The sequence below is a fragment of the Sinocyclocheilus rhinocerous genome, unplaced genomic scaffold (assembly GCF_001515625.1).
Source record: "Sinocyclocheilus rhinocerous isolate Xijiao unplaced genomic scaffold, SAMN03320098_v1.1 scaffold1316, whole genome shotgun sequence".
NCBI lineage: Eukaryota > Metazoa > Chordata > Actinopteri > Cypriniformes > Cyprinidae > Sinocyclocheilus > Sinocyclocheilus rhinocerous.
The window spans coordinates 491919-496842 of record NW_015646346.1 but is presented as its reverse complement, the minus strand read 5'-3'; positions in this window follow the sequence as shown (position 1 = coordinate 496842).

The window sequence follows — 4924 nt, the reverse complement described above, 5'->3', positions numbered from 1 at the left end:
GAAACTTGAAGCAAACGCACAAACTCAACAAGTAGACCCGACAGAAAGGAAGGAACTTACAGGAACTTAAATACACAGGATAATTAACAAGCACAGGTGGCAGGAATCATAATTAAACTAAACGAGAACAGGAAAAAGACCATATATGGAAAACCAGGAACAAAGACAGGGGTAAAACAAGAACAAAACAAGTCCAAAACACTGACAATATCATATGCAATGTTGGGCAGTAACTAGTTACTAGTAATGCATTACAGTAATAATATTACTATCCCTGGTAACTTGTAGTGTAAGTAATTACTAATAAAATGTAAGTAATAATATTACAGTTACCATCCAAAAAAAAGTCTAATTCATTTTTTGTCACAATTGCTAATGATTTGAAATTCAAAAATTCAATCATCTCTATCAATCTTCTTAATCGTTTTCGCACACACGTGACGTCACCAATGCAGCAAGCTAGCTTAGTCGGAAGATGGAGAAGCCCACATCATATAGCGGCTGGAAATACAGCCATTATTTAAGTTTTGTAGGGAGAAAGGATGACAAAAACATCAATGTCACATGTAAATTGTGTAGTGGTACTAAGACTGTCTACAGCAATGTCAACATGCTTAGTTGGTTCTACCTTCTTTAATCAGATTTTACTATGTTGCGGCTTTATTAAATAACAGAAGTTAAAAAAATTGTGGCTTGCCATCAGTTTGAGCCAGTTGTACTCTACATTTATCTGTAACTTTCATGGATTCACAGACTGCAAAAATTATGCAATTACCAATATTTTGAGGTGTAATGGAAAAGTAATGTAACTAGTAGTGTAACTAATTACTGTTGACAGGGGTGCTGTAAGGAGGGGTGTAAGGTTAGGACGATTCCAAGCCTCAGCCTGACGATGGAGGGGGCAGAGTGAATATGCTGTTCAGGGGGTCCAGAAACCATAGCGGTGCACCTGACTGTTGGCTGGGAGTAATAAGTAATAATATACTTTAGAAATGAGTTACTAGTAATGAGTAATATATTAAATTTTTTTTGAGTAATGAGCCTAACACTGATCATATGCAAATGCAGGATGTGAACTAGGAGGGTCAAACGCTGTCAGGGGAGGAGTCACACAACCTTTTAACAGTTCTGCTGTTAGATCGCACACTGAACCACTGAAGAAAATGTTTCACAAGTTTGTCTTGTTCTGTTTGTGCTGCTGGACTCTGAGTGGTAAGTTTATAAAATAATTTTCAAGGTTTATTATTTTATTTTTTTTTCAATTTTGGAGTAATAAAACTATTCTCATCTTTTGTAATGTACCAAAAGAATTGTGAATTTTGTATGAATATAATACAAGATCTACTAATTATTAATCCAGGTCACTGTTGGAATTAGGGTTAGGAAGTTTTCATTGACATTTCCAGGTCGGGAAAAGGTCATGAAAATAATGGAAATCCCAGTGTAAATGCAGTGTAAATGTTCAGAAAGTGTGAACTTGTCAAATATCTGGCATGTTTTTTTTGTAGAACATATTTAATAAATATACATATTTAAAAAATACTTCTGCAGTGATCATAAACATTTAAAAATGTCAAAAAATTTACTACTCAAAAAGCGCAAGGACTTTATAGTCCATAGGAGACTATCCAGTGATCTAATGATCTAAAGGATAACAACACCTACAGCTGTGTGCTCAACAATCCCATCAGCAACCAGACCACACATCTGGACATTATAGGATTTTGTCAAACATGTGCAGGTACGACGGTGCCAATATGTGTTTATTTACTGAGCTGATCTCTGTCTTCTGTTGTAGATCAGACTGATTCAATCACTTACATTAATGACTGTCTCTCTTTCACTCTCCTTCATACCCTCCAGATTCAGTGTCTCTGATAGAGTTGATCTCTGCTGCTGCTGGATCTCTGTTGATTGTAGCTGCAGTCGGGATCTTCTGCATCTGCAGGAAACACAGAAAAACGGATCAAGAAGGCAAGTATTATCTTCTCCTTTCAAACAGGTAAAATTAGAAATAATTCTTCAAAAATATGTTCTAAGTATTTTGCCAACTGATAGCCCTATTTTATCATTTAATTAAAATGATTCTCATACCCAGGTGAAAAACAAGTGCACTTACATAATGTACTTAAAGTGTTCTATTTTCGCGCACTAATTTTGTACTTAATATAGTAAAAATTATTATTTGGTACTTCTTAAGATAAACTTAAGATCATCTAAGTGTACTCAACTATTTTTTGTGTTTTTTTTTTAGTTTTGTGGTTTTAATGCATCTGTTTTTGTTAAAACAGTTGAGACTTGTGAAGTAGAGATCACTTATGCCGAGACGACATTCTACAAAAGAAAAGCACAGAAATCGGTAAGACAATGTATTGTTAATATGTTGAGTATAATTGGTAGCACTTTACAGTAGGGTGTTATTTGTGAACATTTGTTAATTTGTTTTAACTAACATGAACAAACAATGAAAAATACATTTACTACAGTATTTATTAATCTTTGTTAATGTAGGTAATAAAACATTTAGTTGTTCATTGTTAGTTCATGTTAGTTCACGGTGCATTAACTAATGTTAACAAACACAACTTTTGATTTTAATAATGCATTAGTAAATGTTGAAATAATATTAACTAAGTTTAATAAATGCTACAACAGTATTGTTCATTCTTAGTTCATGTTAACTAAAGTAGTTTACTAATGTTAACTAATGTTAGCATTTCCACCCCATAAGAAAAAAAAATCATGCTCTAGTAAATCATAATTATGACAAAATTAGAAATTATGACATACTAAATCGAAATTATGAGATTAATAATTCTAAATTATAATTTCAAAAATTTTAAATATACAACGTTTAAATAATGAGATTAAGAAATTCAAATTATCACTTAAATGTCGAAAATTATGTCATACTTATTTTGACTTGTGTGTATCATAATCTAACCTAAGTATGTCATAATTTGGAAATTTAATCTTATAATTTTGACTTTATATGTAACTTTTTGATTATGATTTACAAGAGCTTTATTTATTTATTTTTCTTATTTGTCGGTTAGGCCTGTAATGATAACTACTTTTTAGGCAATGTATTGTCCTAAAAATAACTGTGATATTATTGGCATTTTAAGACCACTTTATGCCACTGAATATATAATGATAATATAACAGCATAATAATGCAAGTAGTGCATGCATAATATTGCATGCACAAGATACTACAAAAGACAGTCAAACACATCCATCTATTGCACGGTTACATAGAAACTAAACAACAAAAATTAAAAAATAATAATAATAAACAGCACAAGCGGAATAAAAAAATGCATTCTCTCCTTTGTGAAACCCCCTAAACGCTAGCTGTGAAAGAGCACTATTTTGCGTAGTTACATTTATATATGTACCAGAACAGTGAATTGCGGCTTTGTGTCGATTTGGACTTATTCTTCAATACTAGAGTCTGGACTTGTAAGGAAAACACTATAAAGCTTCAAATTATGCCTTCTTTTCACCTGCCGATGTCCGCTCTTCATAATAATATAATTATCTATCACATGAATCCCACACACAACTGCACAATGCGTTTATAAAAGACTTGTTATTATTATTGTTATTAATATAACTATTATTATATGTTGTGTTATGCAATGTGTCGAGGATTTCACGCTTCACGATAATAAAACATTAATACACGTCTGCAGTGGCAGTAAATGAGCCACTCTGTTGTTTATAACACACCCGCAACACGAATACTAGCACTAGCATCGATTCGTCTGCTAGGAGATTTGGGTTTTGTGTGTATAAAACCAGGTTGGTCTGCAAAGCTGTCATGTTGTTTCGCTTTATATAAATGACATGCCGCATCAAAAGTATGTGTCTCCACCTAATGTTTCTGTATTATAAACATAAAACCGCCCTACATGTATAGAAACCCACAGAAAGTAGATATACACACCCTCAAAAACGAAACTAAAACAGCATTTGACCACTAGAGGACGAGAGTCGTTTCCTTTTTCTTCTAGGGTTTAGTGGTGGTTGACAAACAACGAGCTGGAGCATTACCGCCACCAACTGGTATGGACCAGAATGTCTAATAAATCAATTATAACCTATACGGGGAGGCTGCAGACCTGGAGCAGGCAGATCTACGGCCCAGACAGTTTTACGCCCCTGTTGTTCCTGATGCGTCCAGTAGGGGGAGGAGGATACACGGCGAAATTATTAAACCGACACTCGAAACTTCATTAATAACCGTACAGTACATAGGCATTGACTAATTGAGTTTTTGTGTGTGTGTGAATTTAAATATAAACGTTACATTAAGATATCAGATGATCTGCACTACGAATTAAAAGTTGGGAGGTTGTATCAAAGCATAGCTCAGTAGCTTAGTACATATAAGATACATAAATGTAGTTTCATTTGTCTGAGTACAAGGTTTTATTTTTTCAATTTTGCACCCGGTTTTGTCCCACTTCTCAATCTACCTGACCGTCAATAAGTACATGTACAGACAAATTTAGACTTTAATACGACTATAGACATTTATATCTATTAATATATTAAAATTAATTGACATCGACTCTTAGCTAATCATTTAACTATAAATGTTGCAACGTTGCACATTTGCTGAACAAGAATAACTTTAGCGATTATTTAACATACCTCTTATTCGTGTCGCTTCTGTTCTGATGGCTCATACTGTACAGCCTCCCCCTACTGGACGCATCAGGAACAACAGGGGCGTAAAACTGCCTGCTCCAGGCCTGCAGCCTCCCCCTGCTCATTATAACACATCTTTTGACTCCATTCACAGAAAATCTTTTAAATCACAACGACTTTTCAGCTTTCCCTAAGTTTTGGATCAAACGCTTTATTATTATTATTATTATTATTATTATTATTATTATTATTCATACATCATTAAT